Source organism: Bombus vosnesenskii, unplaced genomic scaffold (assembly GCF_011952255.1).
Source record: "Bombus vosnesenskii isolate JDL3184/JDL3185 unplaced genomic scaffold, Bvos_JDL3184-5_v1.1 scf7180000013918, whole genome shotgun sequence".
Classification (NCBI taxonomy): Eukaryota; Metazoa; Arthropoda; class Insecta; order Hymenoptera; family Apidae; genus Bombus; species Bombus vosnesenskii.
Window position 1 is genome coordinate 372,755 of NW_022883281.1, and position 22,000 is coordinate 394,754.

The 22,000-nt window shown below is 35.2% G+C and overlaps 1 protein-coding gene and 1 pseudogene across 1 annotated transcript in view; one reads left to right on the forward strand and one right to left on the reverse strand.

The window, feature by feature from the left end:
• The window catches only part of LOC117239311 (lachesin), a 274,618-nt gene that overhangs the window by 179,840 nt on the left and 72,778 nt on the right, over positions 1 to 22,000 (reverse strand). The window lies entirely within an intron of this gene.
• LOC117239318 lies at positions 917 to 2,460 on the forward strand (annotated as a pseudogene).

Consider the following 22,000-nt stretch of genomic DNA (forward strand, 5'->3'; position numbering starts at 1 on the left):
TATCTGTCAAAAGTTGCAATATTACCAACGAGAGAGCACACTGGCGTGTATTTCTAAAATTATAATGAAATATGTATATTCGTGTGACGTATGCGGCATAGTTTTCATAATGTTTTATGCGGTTGAAAAAGTGTACACATAACACTACACCTACCAGTGCCGGTCAAATTGACCGTTTTCAAACTTCTACACAAATTTAACCATATTTAAACGTTATCATATCGCTTCATAATTCCTGATTTTTCCTAAAACATGCATACAATATTTTGTCGGTATTTACTTTTAATTTGCTTTTTTCTCTTCTAAGAAAAAATTGAATTCTGACTTGCCTACCACTGGTCAAATTGACCGCCCGACAAAATATTTTCGTTATTCTTAAAATAAATGAAATCAGTACAAAGAAAAAGCTATTTCAACGTCAGATGACAAACAAAATCAGTAATAATAAATAATAACAACCGTTACGTCCGTAATCTTATCATGAATCATAATCCATCCCTTGATAAGATGGCCACCAGCTGTCAAGACATATCAACTCAAGTCCATAATAGTCCTATGGAACCGCCATAAAATTTAGCATTTTTTACGGTCCATTGTTATAGACATTTTAAACATCGAGAACTTTCTTACGGTTATTGCTAATTGCGATAAAACATAATTACATTAAGCATAATTGCGATAAAATTCGGACAGAAAGCATCTCAGAGTGTTTTGTGCGAAGTTGTTATAAAAGAAAAAGTAAAGCATATCAAATTTGACAATAATTTTGTATTTCGTATATAGTGTTATTCTGTGATAAATATTTACCGTAAAAACGTCAAGACTTTCCAAAAAACAATTATTAAAAAAAATAACGGACATAGAAGAAGACTATCCAGTGTGCGATAAAAAAGAAACTTCAGGAACTGAAAACATCATGGAAACACATGAAAAACTATTTATAACCGAATCAGAGTTAGACAGCAATAGAGAAGAGGAGAATATTATAAATAAGCGTTCAGGGCAAAAGAGAAAAAAATTATCGTTTACAGCAAAGAGTGAGTTTGATGTAGAGAACCCACGTATCAAAATTGGGGCCGATGGAACAGTTCGGAAAGAAATAGATGCAAGTCCTAAACCTGGCAGGACATCAGCTCAGAATATTTTTAGGGATATGTCAGGTCCGACAGGATATGCTAAGCGGCATATAATGAAAGAACAAGCAAAAACGGCATTTTATCTTATCATTGATCACCGTATAAAGGATCATATAATAAAATATATGGAAGAAGGAGCATTTAGAGCATTGGGAACTAAGAGGGAGCTAGATGCAACAGAACTACATCAATTTATTGCTCTGATATATCCATGGTTCATATCAGGCAAAGAATTTAGGTATGTCATATTTGTGGAATAAAATTTGGGGACATTTTTTTCAAGAACAATTAACAGGAATGACTTTGCTGAAATTATGAGGTTTATACGCTTTGATAAGAAGAGCGAAAAAAACCAACATTTACGAACCAATAAATTTGCAATGGTATCTACAGTATGGGACCGATTTATAGAGAATTCACAAAATTGTTATAAACCTGGTGCATACATTACTGTTGATGAGCAGTTGTTTCCGTCGAAGACTAGATGTAGATTTACCCAGTATATGCCGAACAAACCAGACAAATTCGGCATAAAATTCTGGTTGGCATGTGACGTCAATAGTAAGTATATAATAAATGGATTTCCCTATTTGGGAAAGGATGAGAAAAGAGAAAATTCAATTCCACTTGGGAAATTCGTTGTTCTGAAGCTGATGGAACCATTCACAGGATGTGGAAGGAACGTAACGACGGATAATTTTTTTACGAGTGCATCACTGGCCACAAAGCTACTTGCAAAAAAAACTACAATTGTTGGAACAAACAGTGAAAATAAACGGGAATTGCCAAAGATAGAAAAAAATCGAACAGACAAAATGACTCTGTTTTTAAGCAAACTTTATATTTCAAATCAAATTTCCTTTACAGTATACAAATGCAAACCAACAAAAAAGTTTTTGTGCCAAGTTCCATGCACAAAGTAATAGAAATTAAAACAAGCAACAAACGTATACTGGAATCGATTAGATTTTATAATGATACAAAATTTGGTGTGGACATAGTGGACCAGATGTCAAAGAAATACAGCGTGAAATCAAAATCTCGTAGGTGGCCCCTCCAGGTATTTTTCAACATTTTGGATCTAACTGGAATAAATGCCTGGATTTTGTATAAAGAAACAACAGGTGAACATATTTCAAGACAGAAATTTTTATTCCAATTAGTTATAGAGCTCGTCGCTGAGTATAAAAAATTGCGGGGAAAAGACCATGCAACAAAACTATCAAGTTCAGATTCATTACTACGAAAAACTTGTCAAGTTAAATATTGTAAAGGTTACAAAACTACGAAAATCTGTTCGAGATGCGAGAAAGAATATATTTGATGACAAGATAATTTGTAAAAAGTGCAGCAAACATGAATAAGATATATCTCTGTATAAATAAACGTGTAATTTTATTTAAGTCTATAATTGAAACTAAACAGAAGTAAATTTGGACGAAATTTTCTGAAACTTCATCATTTTATATACATTCAGTTATAAATTAACCATTATCTACGTTAAATCATAAAAACTATTACTTTTTTAATCACCGGTCACTTTGACCGCACACGGTAGAAACAGGTACACACGAAGTGTCCGTAGGTTTAGTGATAATAACGTAAATCCCGGGGGTAAATCAGACGATTGATTCTGGAAAATCTAGTTTATTTTGGGAATAATGAAATTAAATACAATAACAGTTAATAACAAATCTACGACAAATTTGACCAATTTTACCTGGAAAATCGATTCTCGATCTTAAATTACTGTTCTTCTCTCGTGATCTATTCTATTCAGCAAATGACTGCCAGTGAAAGAAAACAAATGGAAAAATGTCGGTTAGCGGGTAGTTTGAATTCTATAACATTTACAAACAATAAGAAACAATAGTTATGAAGGTTCAGAAAAACAGATTTTAATTATTCGTTTCCTCGGTGACTTCTGGTATAATTAAACATTTCTTCCTCAAAGTTAATCGAAAACTTAAAATCAAATAATAAATGTAATGACATTTCCTACTTCACCATCACAGATCGATTTCGGCAAATAGAATTTCTCATCCTTCTCCTATTTTAGTGTCTGTTGCTGGGTTTACACCAGTCCAGCCACTGCATCAAGAAATTACATTTCAGTGGGTCGACTGGCAATCGATCGATATCTACGTTATTCCAGTTTTATTAAGTAGTTGACAGTGGTAAACTATAGTTGCAAGGGATTCACGCAAAAAAAGAAAAATTACGTTTCAGGCATTGAATCAAGCATTGAACGTTGAGTCGTCTAGACATCTAGACGACCCCAATAACGCTGCAATGTTGTGTCCTCGATACTAAAGACTGGATTGAAAAAGTCATCTTTCGATCCAGTCATTTTACCGCTTTGCTTACAGGAATGACGACACTAGAATAAAAACGTTGTATACGTTATACGAGTTACAACCCAGTGTCGGACTGGATTGCTATTGGACCAATGTAAAATGGCCCCATCTTAAGCTACGGGTCTGCTAAATACCCTCACTGACGAATCATCTAGCAGACCTCGGACGAAACATACCGTCCCATCCTGTTGCCACCTTCTTCAGTCCAGTCAAATTAGGCCTGGAACGCAACATCTCATAACACAGCTATTTTATCATAGCTCGAAAACTTTTATCGACCATAATTCCAATGCCAATTCAGCAATAACATATTCCGTTAGTCATATATTATTTAAATATGTTTATTTTACAATAATTTTTCTTTATATCCTTAAAATGAAAAATTGGTACAGTAAAAAGGTCAGAACATTACACGCAAACATGAAACAACAAATGATTCATGTTCTGATTCTATGGAAACAAGTAATTTCGAGTAAATGAGAATGCGAATGAACAAATAATATTGGTTTGATGCAATAGAACTCAATCTTATGATTATTATGTTTCAATGTACTTTCTCAGAAATGAACGCCTAACAAAAAGTTTCTTTCTCCAGTAGCCAAAGGGTTAGTGACGAGGACGTGTTGAACGTAACAAATTATTTTCAATAATGAACAATTGGTGGCAACGCAATCGTAAAATTTGGCCTATTTCTTCATTTGTCGATATGTATCTTGGAGCAGATCGGACATAGGGGAAAATGTTTAGTTTGAAAGTTATAGATAATTAAATAACTTTTGAAGTGGGACGTGTTTCGTTCATGTTGAACTGAAAATTTGACTTAAAATTAAAATTTTGATTTTTAAGACAAGGGTATCCCTATTATTCGGAAACAAATAGCTTAAAGTTTTGCCTCGCCCGTTAAAGACTTTTTGCATCAATCCGGCGATCACGGTTGGTTCGTTCTTTATATTTAAATTAGTAATTATGAAGTTCATATATATTATAGATATATCTACTATATTTTCTATTAGCTTTCATACATCTACACAATTTTTTAGGAAACAAATTCGACTTCATGAGTTACAGAAATAGAAAATAGAAAATAGAAAACGTAAACTGTAAAGTCGCTGATTTTTGATACTTTGACAAAGTTTTTTGAGAAATTTCGTTTGAAAAATATGAACCGTCTCGATGAAATACCGCGAATTTAAAAAAAAAGTCAATTTTGATTGGGAACTTACTTCCAGAGATAGCAGCCGCTTTCGATTTTATACTCCTTTCTCACTTTTTTCTGCAAGCGCGCGAGGTGGAGAGACGAGCCGCTTTCAGTTTCTGTTTCTACGAGACAATCCACTTAAGATATTTGTAGTGTGACAATATCCGTCAAAGGTAAAACACGCCGAGACTCGAAATTCATATTCCTCGCGCACGTCTGAGATTTTCCCTCTAGGAAGATTGGTTGTCTGTACTACGCACGCACACTATCAAACGATTCAGAAACAGACAGAATCACCAACTTCACATTATAATACACGGCATTTTGCACGCCGAAATTATCAATATTGCATACTTCGCGTTACTTTTATTCCAAAATAGCGAGGCATATTTATTTTTTAACAACTTTGTAAAAATCTTCTTTCTGCAATTAATCGAAAAGTCATTTTCGCAGCGGCTCACTGCAGAGATTACGCATTAAAAATTTCAACCTTGAAGATGAATATGTCCATTTCGGTAAAACTAGGTTCTCCAAAAATTGAATCGTGTGTAGTGAATCGATGCTACAAGTATCTTAATTCATTTCGAACTAAATGTATCATAAACTTTGAACCTTTTGCGGCAACACCTGCAAATTTCGGCTCTCAATATGGAGACATGAAATAAAAATAAAATACACACGTATCTCAGACTCGCATCAAATGCCTAAATGCAATTTCCGTCAAATAATCATTTTCAAGTTACTGCATTTATTTATTTATAAGGTAATAATTTTTCCTAGCGCAATTTTTATTAAATGTTTTTCAATTGTTTATTAATATTCGAGCCATGGAGAAAACGTTAGAACCAAGAGTAACGATGTACCTCCCCTCAGGCTACAGAAAGCATCCAATATTTCACTTAATATCTCGTTAACCTCGTAAAAATTCTTTCAGAGATCGCGGTGTATTTGAGATACACATAAAAAGTACCAAGAGTTACTTCAAATCTATGTCCGTAGCTTTTCTTTGTTTTGTATAGGTATTAGTTTGCTTTATATTCCTTTATTGGATTATATGCGATCCATTTTATAGTAATAGAACAAATATAAATATAAATGTTGTGCATCTATTATTTGCTTATAAAACGAAAGCAACTTTTGGACATTAAGCGATTTAAACACACAAAGGTGTGGAGAAATCAAGTACAACAACCTGTCAGGATATCTCACTCAATGGAAACGCAAACATTTCGATATCTCGAAAGAAAGCAAAAGGGACTAGCACCACTTTCAAAATAAACAGTTCATACAAAAAGAATATGCTATTTAGCCTCAGGTTTTCCTACTTGTGTAAGTCATCTTGGTGGGAATAGCGTATGTTTGTAACGTACGACAGAGGTTTGAAAAGAAACAGAAAAACAAAGAGAGACGACGGTGCAGTCACGTGTAAAGATGCTTTGAAGAAGGCGTGCAGCTTTACTAAAGCAATTGATGCTAATTATTTTCTGGGCCACGCTCGGCTCTAACATAAAAGACGGAGAAACTTTCTCACTATTCTGTTCATTGTTCATCGTAGTGGAAAGCCACGTGCCACAACACGAAGACAAAACTTAATTCTTGTCACCGTCGAGAACGATGTTCCTGTTGCTGACATCTTTGGGTAGCGTGGAGAATGTTGTCCGGGTATTCTTTAACAGGCTTTGAATCTTTCTCGGCAACTTTTCAGTTACCTCTGTCGGAAGGAATCTCGCAAAGTTCGTCAAGCTGCAACCAGGGCATTACCGGTGATAATTCGAGTTAGTAGCAGTGAAATCTTGTTACTTTGCTTTTCCACTACTGTAAATTCTGAAGAAAGTACGACACGGTACGTTCCAACTATCCAACTTTGCTCTGCCCACCTTTGAATGCAATTAGAATCCCAAAACTATTCTTGCAAAAGAAATCGTTATTCGAGATTTATTTCGTTTTAAATAATACGTTTCTTCTTCCATAGCACTTTATTGTAAATAATTCGAAATAAGAATTTTTAATTTTGTGCGCGTATATCCTTACACATTTTTCAACTGAAGAAATAACGCAGAAGAAACGTTTGAAATTTTCCGGCATTTGACAGAAAAATATTGTTACATCGGCCGTTTATTTTAAAATTGATGCAAGTCCATTTTCCTTTGCCTTCAAATGTTGAAGTGTTTACATTTCCATCGATTGAAAGATCCTGAAACGTCTCTATGGCATGTAGCGAACTGTTCAATTCATTAAATGTTGATCAGTTAAAATTTGTACTTTATGCTTTAATCCACTTTCGCGTATAAATATCTACACGGCGTTTGAAAACAAATGGAATAAAACTAAATAAATTAAAATTGCTGAAATTATTATGTTAGATTGCAGTACACATATCTGTATCACCATCAAATTCTAATGATAATCCGAGTTATTCATAAGGAAAGAAAGCAAGGCTCTTTAATCTTAGGTTTGCACTTCGATACGATTAATTATATTTAACTATAACAATTTAAGGTAATTATCGACCACCTCACCGATTTCGATGATTTTTTAATATATATATATATAGTGGAAATCAACATTTTGAACAATCACGACTCTGCCTTAGTTTTCGAGATATTCGCAAAAAACTGTCGTTTCCACTATAATAAAGTCCGTCTGTAATTGTGCGTCCGTGGTAGCGTGTGCGTTGGTATTGGTTGTCGGCCGCCTCCCAAACCTAACTTTTCCTTTGTTCACAGTTTATAAAGGTTTGGGTTTGGCGTCATTTGCAGTCTTTTGCAGATATCTCTCGCAAACTAAGGCCAAGCCGCGATTATATATTGTACATGAACGAAAATTTGTTCAGGATCATCCCCCCAACATGTTCCAAAATTATCGAAATCGGTGAGGTCAATAAGATATCGGTAATTACCCACTTGAATTTAGTACTGGCAATTTAAAATTTAATAGACGTAACGATAATTTACCGAATCGCATTTGTACAATTTGTTCACATCCGTACATGCAATGTTATGTCGGATACAGAGATTAAGATTATTTTTGCTATAATTTGTTTTTGATCGTTATTGGTGCCTCGACTGTTTGGCCGGGGTACAGATTACAGGAAATGGACTTGAACCACTTTCAAAATAAATGACTATGCAATTCTATTTATTAATGAAATTTCAATTGATTGAAACAAACAAATATTTTGAGATATGAATCACAAACTGTTTATAAACGTCGATTTTTCGTTGTTTGAATGTTTCAAAAAAATGAGCTTGCTCCACTTTTAAAACAAACTTATATATACTTTATCTGGGAATAATGTACATATTTTCTACACAGTTTGACTAATATCCTGTAAGACTTTAACCTTTTACAAACTTTGTTAAATTCTAACAAAAACATCGTTCCCTTTTTAAATGAGCAAATTTTCATATCAGTTTAATAACATTCCACAAACTGTAACAGTTTTATCACAGTTTATTGCTAGAAATTGTAAACAGCGTATTATGTCTTTCAATCTTAGATCGAGTATAACGTTAAAGCAAATTGGATAGTTACCAAGGAGATTATGGTTTTGTGAAATCAAATAAAAATGATTGAGACAATATTTATGAAATTTTGGAATTTTCGTTGGACATTACGATCGTGATAATGTGTTTGTTGACGGAGTGAGATCTTTAGCTAGTCGCAGAAATTGATTCTACTTCAACTAGCACATAAAGCAAAAATCTGTGAACCACGTCGCTGGTTAGAAGCTAATATTCTAGTCAGGAACAGATAAGAAAGTTTCTCGTAGAATTGGTACAGTAATAATTATGCAAGGAGTGTCATGGTAGTGATGTCTGGCGCATAACAAGTGGTCTAGTTTTTCTCTGACGGGGAATGAGCCACCCTCGCTGTAACCTTTTCTTCGAAATGATTCATCCGGGCAAGGAAGTTGCTTCCCTTCTCTCGTTTTTCCTCCAACTACTTCGATGCTCGAGGTCAGACTTGGAAATGGACTTGTGGAAGTAGCTGCTTGCGAACATCGCCGCGAGACATTGACCTGATTGTGAGTTGTAATGGGATGGCCAACTCACTTCAAGTGAAATATCTCTTTTAAAGTGATTCGATTTCTTTTTCGGGATATTAAGAGGTGGACAAGATCGAGTTAGTTGAGTAGGAAGTTAAGAGACTATAGACTTCGATGCCAACGTCTCCCAGTCTCTTTAAAGTTTCCTCGACCGTTTTATTAAACGTAAATGTTACTCCCCTAATTAAATTATGTCAGAAACAAATAATCATTCAGATTTTTTCCGAATATTTTTCCATGATTAAAGAATACAATTCCGTGACCTGCGAATAATTAATACAGTTATTCGTGTAGGGGAAAGTATAACTAAAAGAATTTTTGATTTCTGTTTTATTTTTATTCTCCTCGACAAATTTCATTCTATGAGAATCCAAGTGCAAGATGAAGATCGTAGCTCGCAAAATTTGCATATTTCGTTGGTATTTAATTTCTAGCACCTGAGATTTTACAGGATAGATGTATACTATGAGTATATTATTTAAATAGAATGAAATAAAAGTATACCAAAATTATTAAAAGAAATTAATCGTATTAGAAAGTCAGAATTGATGGATTTAATCGTAAACTCCTAATTAAAAGTTATTATATCGCTGATGAGAAATTAATTTTACAACATTAATTGATGCCTTTCACGCGCAATTTAATAAACATTCTATTTGATGTGTACGAATGTGTAACACGTATACATATGTATATGAGTGAATATTCTTTTGGCGGTGAAATAAATGGGAGAAAAGAGAGTAGCAGAAGGATAGAAAACGAAAGCTATTGAACTTGTTAGACACCATGCCGATAATAGATCGCAAGTAGTTTCGGGAATTGCATTTTTGGTATATATTCCTGTATTTGTCAGTGTAAAAGAGTAACTACACTCTGTTAACGAGTAAAGGTGATCAATATTAGACCTACAGATAGGCTTTCCAAACCATCCATTCGGTATACATAAACCCACATTTCACGTCACGCGTACAGCTAAATAAAGAGGTTTTACTTTAAACGTTACTTTAAAACCTAAAATCTAAATCTAGTCTCAATTTAACACAAATCGTATTAACTTTCGTCAGTTTTATCTTCCGATTCGTCCACTTATCACCCAATCCCGATCTAATTCTAATTCAAATATTTTTCGTCATACTCTGAAGTCAAAGACATCAAGGCAGGGGTTCCGCAAGGAAGCGTCTTAGGACCAATATTATACACACTACACGCGGCCAACATACCAACAACTACTAATAGCAAAATACTGACATTTGCGGACGACACAGTTGTACTAGTCAGGCACACTAACGCAGAAACAGCAGTCAAATTACTACAAGAACATATCACAAAAATAGAAAAGTGGCTGCAAGATAAACAAATAAAAGCAAACGTCGATAAATGCAACCATATTACATTCACACTGCGAAAACAGACACCACCAAACATCCTACTGAACGGCACGCACTTACCGCAAACAAGGCAAGTCAAATACCTAGGACTCCACCTAGAATCACAACTCACATGGAAACAGCATACTAAATCAATAATAGATAAATTACAGACAACAAGGAGACAAATGCATTGGCCAACAAGTCGGAAATCGAAATTAAGCGTAGAAAATAAATTAAAAATATACAAAACTATCATAAAACTAATCTGGATGTACGGAATACCACTATGGGGGACAGCAGCAATGAGCCGTATAAACAAAATAGAGACGATACAAGCTAAAATTCTTAGAACAATAGTAAACACCCCATAGTACCTTAGAAACGAGGATATACGGAGGGAGCTGGGAATACCAATGGTCAAAGAGGAAATTAGCAGACACGCAGGAAAATATAAAGAAAGAATAGGAACACAGCCAAACCGGCTAGCTGTGGAAACGATCAACACCTCAAACATGGATAGAGGACTGAAAAGGAAACAGCCAGCAGACCTCACAAAAGACACAATCTAACAAACACGAAGATGGTATCTCACTGGGGGTAGCCACCCACAGAATAATCTAACAGCTAAAAAATTCTACCAAATGCCCAAACTGGACAAATTGTGAATGTAATTAATTAAATTAAATAAAAAAATATATTTTTCGTTATTTGTCAATTTGATAAATGAATATTAGATTAAACTTTTTTTTTCATTTGTTTACCGCTTACCCTCTTTTTTCACTCAATAGCATTCATATAGTAAGGTTGAGCTTTTTAGGCTGAGTTTTAAGATACAGTTAAAAGTACTTGTAATTGTTTGCGACGTTTTTCTGAGATATTTTGATACCAATCAAATTGCTCACTATCACCGTCGTTATTTATTTAAACTTAATTGTTGTATGTTCGTCACACAAATGTGTATTGATTAAATTAACACTCTATAGGTAATTGTTTCATCGAGAATCTTGTTATTACAAGCTCGAGAAATACTCTTATCTCTCTGTTCGCCCTCACCTCGACGTAACGAGTCGGGAGAACTATTCACGCCTTATCACAATCCGAGTGACCAAACGATGTAGCGCACTAATTACCATTAAAAGTGGGGTGCCCGACATACCGATGTTGCATTGTTCTGCCGTTATTTTTCTTTCAAGAAACAAAATTTTCCTCCCTATCAGGGGAATAATCAATTTAATCTTATCCGAAGAGAAACGAAACTACTCAGTAGTTGTCGCGACAGAGCCTTTTCTTTTTTGGAACACCTAAACCTATATATAATATACAATTTATTTATTTATTATCATAGCATTGCTTCTTAAAATTATTTGAAAGTAATAGTGCGCAAGTATCGTATGAAGCATTTTGTACGAAAATTGATGTATCTGAAATTGATGTATTTTGTATTTATTAATATCTTTAAATATTTATATTTTAACTGTTTCTTAATATAACTATTACGCACTTATTACGTCTGTTACTGTTGCCATGTTTTTTAGTAGATCTGGGTAAAAAATAACTGGTGAAAGTATTTACCCGTTAAAAATAACGAGTAAAATATTTTAAAATGTATTACAGTTATGAACGTAAATAGTAGCTATATGATGGAAACATCACCATTAAAATACATACATTCACATTTTGGCAAATTAGATGTGCGATCGATACATGTAGCGAACAAAATAATACTTTGATGCCATAAATTTTCTTCTGAAAAGGCAACGTGCCCGTAATTGTTTGTCTAATTTCTGGCTCGACAAGAATAGATAATGAACAGGAGATTATTCTACATGCGAAAGTAAGTCGAACATATGGACTAAACTTTCATTATGTAACAATTACTTTAACACGTAATGTATGCTGGTAATACGGAATGTGCCTTTGATCTTCCACATCAATTTTCAACTTGGAAATAGACTACTTTTCAATTTATCATTATTTAATACGGCAACATCTAAATCAAAGTTTCGGTGAGAGGTGGACAGGACGAGAAAGTGCAGTAGAATGGCTTCCTTGATCACCTGACTTGAATCCTCTGGATCTTTTTTTTTTGTGAAGATACTTTGAAAACTTTGATCTACACATCGCCCATAAATAATGTGCCAGATATACGACAACGAACAGAAAATGCACCTTGTATAATACGTGGCACGAAGGACATATTTGAAAACGTATGTCGATCTATGATCCTCAGACGTGAGATGTGTGTAGTAATGGAAGGAGGACATATCGAACATTAATTAGAAAGATTTGTACGACAATATAGTTATGTCTAGTATAGACGTAACTATTTAGTATGGAATGTGTAAATTCAATGTGTTGCGAAAAGACTCACAATCATTTCATACTTTCAGCACTTATGTTTATTAAATACTTTTTATTCTTCTCGCTGGGCACTATAAACCTTTTGAATATCAGACTTTTTTCCTTTATCAGCCTGTATAGTTTCTACTACTATATGATTATTGATCGAATCAAATATACCTTTAAATTGTAAAATAACGTAGTTGTAGTGTACATGGCGTATAAAGTATTTTGCAATTTTACTTTGCGCACATATGTACATCGATAGTTCTTTCAAAACTTCATGCTACAGGGCGTACAGAAAGAATATATCGTGACTGTTCTAGAAGGACTCTACATTTCTGGTTTGAAGTTTAACACGTATCGATAAATAAGCCGCATTTCATTTCGTTAATTTTTACCATAGAATTGGGTATAGAGAACGTGCGTTATTTTTGCACAAGATGAGCTATTTTCCACTAAACATGGTCGTTTTCTGCAAGAATCTTTTCATTTGTTGGCCGATAACATTTACGTAGCATGTAATCATGGGAGATAGTCTGCCAGCAATATTTCTTTAGCGTCTCATACAACCGATGTCATTACTTCCCCAACAGATTTTACAGACATTGCTTTCTTTGATGGAGAGGATCGCGATTTCTCTATTGTTTGGATTGTTCTTTCGTTTCTGGTTCATAACGATGAAGTTAAGCTTTGCTCTTAGTTATAAAACGGAGCGTAAAATCTGATTTCTTTTCTTGAAATATTTCAAACATTCTTGAGAAGTTTTCACTTGAATTCGCCTTTGATCGATTATTAAAGGAGACAGCGTCGAGGTACCAACAGCTTTAGTTATTCCACAAACTTTAAATCAGCGATTCTTCAAGACCTTACCACAGAATTCATTCGACAATTTTTTATTTTGTTGCTCATTTTTATTACGTGGACTCTGACTAAGCTCTAAAATTCATTCCATCATACTCGAAAACGAAGAGACCTTTTAAAGCATTTTTACTTAGTTAAATAGATACTTTCTGTCGTCGCTCTTCTCGGGAAAATATTTCATTACTGCACAATACTCAATTTCGCTCGATTTTTAGTACGGTAGGGAGACATCTTTGTTCAAAAAATTTGACTATAGAAATTATCCGACGTATAATATACGCAGGTCTTATTCGATTTCTTATTCTCCAAGGAGGATGCGGAGTATGCTGGATGTTTAGCGGCTGAAACTTTCACGGTGGTCCACATTGGCTCGTAGGGGAAGTTCCGAAACCATAGATAGGAACTCGCAAGCCTCCCTTTCACGCGAGATATGTTTCTTTTCACCCACTGCAATGGCCCCATTGGGTTGCGATTTCCCGATTGCGGCTGATTGTGAGTCCTACTAATTTTGATCCTACATTACAGGTTGATAATAGTACACAATTTATAAAAGGCAATTTAGGAAAATCCCATAAACTAAGTTTCCACGACACGTTTAAATCCATGAGTGAGGTGTACAATTATGATGGAAAGATTGAAAAGCATAACAAACCATGAGCCAGGTATTAATAGCCATTTTTCATTTATTATTTTAGATTATTTGAATTTATTATCAGTAGACGTTAAATTACATTTCTTTCCTAACTGTCGTCTATTTATTTCTTTTCACCTAACTAGTATCGGTACAGTTAGTTTTAAGATTTAAGTTTAACTCTAAAGCCAGATTAACCCCTTCCCGTACTTTAGCGAGTCAGACTCGCGATGAAGATTTTGGCCCAATACCGTGAGTCTGACTCGCGACCAGATTTTTCGGCCAAACGTAAACATAACAAGCCTAGCTTGCGGGCTGTTTTTTGCCTGTTACGATCGTGACTGAATGTTAGTTTCTGTTTACGAGCATCAGTCTGGTCTGTTTCGTCGAACTAAATGGCACGGGAAGGGGTTAGAAGTACTTAGAACTGTTACCTTTTTAAATAGCTCTCTTCGATATATTACAGCTTCAAAGAAATCTAACTGTATACCATTATCGAAGGTGCTGCACAAGTCGGTTACTAACCATAGAGCGCTGCTATCATTAGGCTAGTGCAAACAATACGTATATTTTCATCGAGTAACTTTTACTTCGACACTTAACGCCGTCCTTTGGAAACCTGACTCATAGGACTCCTACAGCTTAGCGAACAAATTAAGAAACATTTGCCGCTCACTGAGAGCTTTGCCCCCACCACGAAAGTTGTCAGAGCTGTGTATACAACCGTGATTGCGAACGTACCCAGCTGTTTAATGCCGAACTCCGAAAACCAATTCCTTCTGAGCCGTACGACTAGGCGGGACCGTGCGACGCGTCGCGTTGTGCCGTTTGTTCGGATATGTTTTTGTGCTACAAAGCGTGAATGCGTCTTTGTGTATCTCGGCGTTGCACCGTGGCACATTCAGAGAAACGACTTTCAGTTTCTAAATATTTGACGTATTTTGTCATACTATTTAATGAACTTGATTCAGAAAGATATATCGCATACCTCTGATCCTCCGTACTAAACTACTACCAATTTTAAAGTTTACAGGCCATTATTGTTAAGGAATACTGATATAAAAATAGTCAGTTGATACGTTTAAAGGAAGATGTATATCTCCTATTAGGAGACGAAATTATTAATAAATTGCACCAACTTGTCAGAACGTTACAAAAGATCTTATTAATCTCGTAGGTACGACGCGCCACTATAGTGGCTCACTATATCGACTCATTAGCTCACCGTTTCAACTAAATGATCTTTTTTATTTGTCTCGTTTCACATTTTTTTGCCCTCGCAACGTTTTTTAACAGTATTAACAATATACAGACAATATACAGCCTTTGTTTTTGATACGTCAGTGTCGGATATCAATTGCTGGTTTTCGTTAAAATAAATATACCACTATTAGATGCCCTTTTTAACATGCCGATGCCTTATAACTTTTTAAAATCTTCAATCTCAAAATGTGGCTTCAAAATGGAAAACGAAGAGCAATTTGAAAGACACTATCGCGCTATGAGTATAAAATTGTGACGTGGGTCCATATGTCGTTCCCTGCTTTAAAATGTGTCACACTCAAATGTATTATTAATTATTAAAGTAAATTATTAAAGTTACAGTTCATGCATCATATTCTTAAGAAAAATTATAATTTAATTATCAAAAATTTCATTGTAATGTGCTTGCGTAGAGAACAGCATTATCCGCCACACATTGCTGTGCCGTAATTTACGCGTAATTCATGTCAAACTCTGCCATACAGAGAAACAGCTCCATACAGAATTCAACCAAAATAAGAGATTAAAATACGAGGGTCATCCAGAAAGTACTATCTTACTTATAGAAAATGCTATATATAAGAATATTTAATAGTGTTGTTGCATCACGTGCATTGCATTGAAATGAAGATGCGAATTAAAAATCCTGAGGATGGCGGTTTTACGCTTTTCGAACGCTGAAAACATTCTTCTAAAAGGAATTCACCACCGGATTACAGCAGTTCACGGTAACAAAGTTATGAAAGAATTCGATTCTGAATCGAAGGAGCTAAAGAACGTGTCTCCGATTTTACTGCAAGTGATAGAAGCCAGGTTACCGTTCCTTTTGCAAAACTTGGAGTTCCTTGTGCCAAGAAACGATAAATTTATTATCCATCGTATTTATTGCTTCACAAGAAACGATAAATTAAAGGAATGCGAGAGACGATGGTTGTGTAAACTGGCGGAAGTGTATCACAAAAGTATACAAAAATTCATACAATATTACGATTGGTGTTCAAATCGGGTTGGTGGTTGTATTGAAAAATAACTTTGGATATACACTAAAGTTACAAATAGAGAAAACTTTCTAAAATACGTTTCTATTGTTGTTATTGCAAAACAGTTATTACTTTCTGCGTGACCCTAGTACTGTCTCTAAAGAAAGATCATGGTACGAAACCAAATAATATTTGAATGTATGTTCGTCGGATTATCCGAGTAACATATTCTAAATTCTTCCATCTCATATGGAGTGTGGGTGAGTTTTATGCCAAAGTCTTACCAGAATCAAATTTCAAAGACGATCAAGCTGTAAAAACTGAAAGATTCACTTTGCTCCTCAAACAAGGCACCCACTATCGACTGGAAAATATGCGATGAATTCGCACGATAGCGATCACTTGCCTATTTGCATTACGTACAACACTAACTCGTACATATTGCAACAAAGTGGAAGCACAAATTAAAGTAAGTACAGTGCAGTCTTCTTGAGGCAAACTTAATATGCGATATTAGTACAAAATACTATGAATAATGATCGTGAAAGGACAGGCTAAGTACGCTTTCAACAGACAGACAGGAAAGGATCGTTCCCTGGACGATTTAATTTCCTTCGAAAAATGCAGAAACATTTCCACGCGGAGATAGAATCTCATACCCATAGTACTATGGGCGGCAGCCATTGTGAACCTGAAGAGTTTGCAAGAAATACTCGCCGACAGTGTGGCTTAATTGGCAAGGCACTCGTCCGACAAGCAAAAGATGCCAGTTTGCTCGAATATTTTCTGCCTGCTCAATATTTTTATTCCCCATTATCGCCTCGAATAGCTGTATCACGTGCCGTCTCTATATTTTTACGGCCGACTGACTCGTGGTGAAAACCTCCGATCTCACATGGGATGGTCGTAATCAGGACCATACCTCCGCCACTCTGAAGGCATTGCAGGGCAGCGTTGCGATTTCACCTCCTATAGACTGAAATAAGCACATTTTTGCGTGTGTGCCTCGAATGGCTTAATACATGAGCGTAATGGGGTACACCGAACGCACCGTCGTCCATTCTGTCCTCGCCGCGTCGGTTACGAGTGTGGAAATTCGGCGACTTGGTGGTTGCTGCTACACCGTGGACGAAGCTCGACGAGACTTGCAATTTTCGAGAAAGCCAAGGCTAAGCCAGCCAGTGAGGGATGCGAATTCAGATTCGCAAGTAAGACCGTGCAACTCCTCCCGCTTCGAGTTGCTCGCGTTTCGGATAAGTCTCGCACACCTCTGACAGATTTCCGTAGTAAGGCAATAGCCCGGAATCTGCGGTCTTGCGACGAGCTTCCACAAACCTCGACTATGGATTTCGGGTAGTGTGAATGTGAGCGTTCGCAAATTGAATTCGCGAATAGATATTGTAAATCTCTGTCGCGCGATAATATAGCGAGTATATGAGATCGCGTGTGTGAGTAGCATAACGCCAAGCGAGCAGCAACCATTGTGAGTCTTAGTTTTAATTATCTCTCTCTCATATCGCCTTTCTCTTTTTCTTCTTAGCGTCGTACGAAATGCACGAGCAGCTACGCCTGTCTGTTTGTGGACAAAAAGACACGGACAAGAGTTGTTTGTCATTGTACGTCGTGTGTTTAATAATGCATAGGATAAATTTAATAATTTGATAATTCTGAAAATTTTGTCTAGTGTCAGTTGTTGCTTGCTTAATAATTCAAACGAGCCAGACTTGTTAGACATTCCTGACGTTCATTGTAGTAACTACAACATAATTATATGTAAACTGTCAGTAACCTCAAATCCACTTTCCATTCCTCAGCAATATACTGGTTATGTTACAATTATAATTGCTTAATTAATTTATCAAAACATAACTTTCATGTCATAGTGGGTAATGTACATTCTTTCAATTCGTTGAAAAAGGTACCTTTTCCCGGAGCAGATTCAAGAGAAGACAATTTGTATCTCGGCATAAGGATAAACTCATTAACTATAACGTGGAATTTCTCGGAGATTTGGATCTTGATCCACAGATCATTACAAAACTACAGGAACTTGTTTCTCAAACTTTTGTAATATATATTAACAATTACTCTTAAGAAAAATGTGTGCTGGTTTATCTAAGTTTCAGTTGATGTTATATAGTACACAAAGTCCAACTTGTCGTTTGCATAGAAACGATTATGTAAAGTACTTAATCACGTGTTGCTATAAATTTGATTGGAAAGTTTTTAAATATAAAATAACACCGATTTCAATTACACATTGACACATCTATGCAAGTCAAATTTGTTAAATAATTCGTTGACTCGCATATCTTTTGGTCTCGTACTCGTAACATCTATCTTTATGTAAATAGCAATTTCAAACGATATAAGAGAGATACGAAACTTTTTACACTACATTGTTTAAGTGAATGCGAACATGATCTCCTGAAAGCCTTTTGGAAAAAGAGGAAATACTGATTTACTGCAGCGCGTGCTTCACATGAAAGCAACAAGCGCTATAGTAGAACAAAATCGCTAAAAATTAAGCTCAAAAAGCATAAAAATACGTGCTGAGGTTAGGAAGTACTTAATGCCCATAACTGCAGAGCGTAGCCACGCATACACAAGTAAAAGTGTATAGATATTTACAGCTTACAAATACATTCTTCGGTACAGTATTTAAACTTTAACATAAATTTTATATTTTTCCATTTACGAAGATACATCCAGTGATATTCAAAACTATATTTACACAACAAAATAAGATAGTATTTGCACTTACTATTAATTATAACTGGTTAAATATTTATTTAAAAATTCTTCCTCCCGGCCTGGAAAAATTCTCTAAATCGACATTATTCGTAGAATCAAAACCTTGCTTCATAAAATAGCATAAATTTTGATAATAAAATCGAATTAGACGAGACTGTACTTTTAGATGTGGGAAACAATATCTGCCATCTCAGAAATAAAAAAATAAAACTTTCTACACTAAGTGAATGCATTCGGTTTTGATACTGAATAATTCTTGACGCGCAATACAATTTATTACTATAAAAAGCTGAACAACAAAGTCTTATTATTTAACTATATAACAAAATACTCGAAAATTGGTGCCGTAAGAAGATAGCACACTTCCTAAACTTCCTTCTTTCGGTTGAATTCAACTATCAAAATGTTTAAATCAACCATTATTAGACGTCTTGTATTTGCTATTGCATTTATCGCGTCGTATTTTTTTAACATTCCAATAGAAAACGTGGAAAATCCTCGACATACGAACAATTTTAACACAAAAGAAGAAAACTCAGTGTTGGCGATTTCATGCAACTTGCATCAGAATCGAAAAATTATTCAAAATCTACTACAAAACTCAAAGAGATAGAGTAAAAAGGGGAGTGTAAATGACCAAGAGCAACAAGTTGCTATTATAAACGTATAATTTTAGGATTTTTTCAATAACTTCAATTCTTTGCCAGATATTCTGCTAAGGATCATTTTATGAATGCAGAGACTGTATCTCTGTAGGTCGTGTCAGCTGCTAGTGCTTTGCCCTTGTAAGTACATATACTCGATAGTCATAGCGACAGACGTATCATAAATCCTTAAAACATGATACACAGGCAATCTGTCGGGCAGAGGAGGATCTCCGGTGTACTACATATCCACTTTGTTAACAATCAGGTCCATAAGGTAAGCGAAGTTTCGTGTTCCTCTAACAAGGGAACATATCATCAAACTCACATGCGTTTTCCTCTATGGAAACATTTAATATGTGTTTACCTCTACATATCTATGTCAGTTTATCGGTAATCGTCCAGATTGAAGAGCTAAAGCTCGCACAATTTCAAGATAAAAACGTGTTTTTGTCATATTTTAGAAAAATCTTCTTTTTTCAAATCGCGTGTCATTGAAGTGAACCACTCAATTCGAAACATTTACTTTCTATCAAAAATTTAAAATCCTATGATAACACTTTTCGCTAAATGTTAGTCAATTTGCGTTTATTTCTATATTATTTGTATTTGTTTCCTGTCACGTATTCATCGATTTTGGAATGCATAATTTGCTCCTAGTATGTGCAAAATGTAGTATTCCGACATATTGTTGTAAAAAATATCATAAACGTGTTCAATGTACTCTACGGTAATTGTCATTTCAACAATCAGAACGAAACCTGCAAGCGGGGCAGAGAGAAATATAGAAATCTGGCGTGGTGCTAATTAATGTCATAAAAAGCACAAAAGACTTTTATGGACCACGTTGCATTCGACTGATTTACAATGGTAAAAGTTTGAGCGAGAATAAGGTAGTCAAGTAAGGAGAGTCCGGATAATTGAACTTGAAGTTTTATCATATCGTAAAGTGTATGATAGCTGTAGAAAGAATTGTCTGGGAGGAAATAAATTATTTTAGAGAATGTTAGTTAATTATTGTATTGCTGTAAAGCGGCTAGCGTAAAATATATTATTCCGCTTTGTTTATAAGCAAATTCTATTCTATACGCTATTTATCTCTCAGTATTATGATTGAAGTTCTCTGTTCTACGATGTGCATTCGATACTTTACCGATCCAACTGATTTCAAGATAATTAATTAATCCTCGTTGGATTAATCGAAACGGTCACGTTGCTTGTTCCACACGTTCGTCAGACTTGAACACGTTAAATATTTTCCCGCGGGAAACATCGAAAGATATTGTCTATCAGTATGCGTCTGTTGTTCCAAAAAAATGCAATAATACGTTAAAACAGTTTGTGGCCAAAATTACGCGATTCATTCCAACAGCGTGTTTTTGAAAAAATGTATATTGAAAGGAACATTGAAAATAAATAACGCAGTCACAATCCAGAAACATTCGTTTCATTTTCAAAGATGACTAAAGGTCATTTAATTATGCTTCGTTCTATTCGTCTTCCTAGTGACTATAACCAAGGAAAATTAATTTCTATTTTTCAAACCTGTTTCGTACTAGTTTTCGCGAGTTGTTCGTCGTTGGAGAAGCGTCGACGATACCTCGCACATCGAATTAACCTTGTGCGAATAGGCTCAGTTAAATTAAGCAGGATTAGGTTCATGGACCGACGGTTGATACAGTCTCCCGAGATTTTTTTATAGTGTTTTTGGAGATTTGCTTCGATCGAGTAACGATCAGCTACCGTAAGGAATAATACGTTGCTGCCCATTTTGCTCGTTTACCTCGTACCGTTGCGATCGCTATTTATGGCCGCGCTACGATACCGAGGTCTAGGCACATAAAACGCTATCACCTGAGCTAACTGAACGATCCTCGACAAAACTGTATAAACGTTAATTCTACGAGGCGTCTTGTGTCTTATTTGCTGCCTTGTTTCTCATCCTCGCACTCGACATATTCGTCAATTTGTAAAAAGTTAGCGTTAGCAAATTTCAAGTTACAATGTAATTTACGGAAAATGTTGCATAAAGTACAAAAAGGGCCACGGTGTTTGTAAGAATGAGAATAACAACGTTGTGCATAATTATTTTTGAGATAAGCGGCAGCTTGCGCCACAGAGAGCGGCTACCAAGATCGCTCTGTGCTCTTTTACAACTTGTACAACTTTGATTCTAGCAACAGCTCATAAATGGCGTACATATAATTGTAGTAGTAGGTGTATATGTGACCAAATGTTGCCATTTTCCAAGTTCTCGTGCACACTTTTAAATTAAATGGATGACTTGGTATACACATATACAGGGTAACCCATTTCAAGTCATAAATATAAAAAAATACCATTTAGAAAAAAAAAATTATGTCTAAGACTTGAAGCGTTTTTGATATGGTTTTATTCAAATAGGCCCTTTAGTTG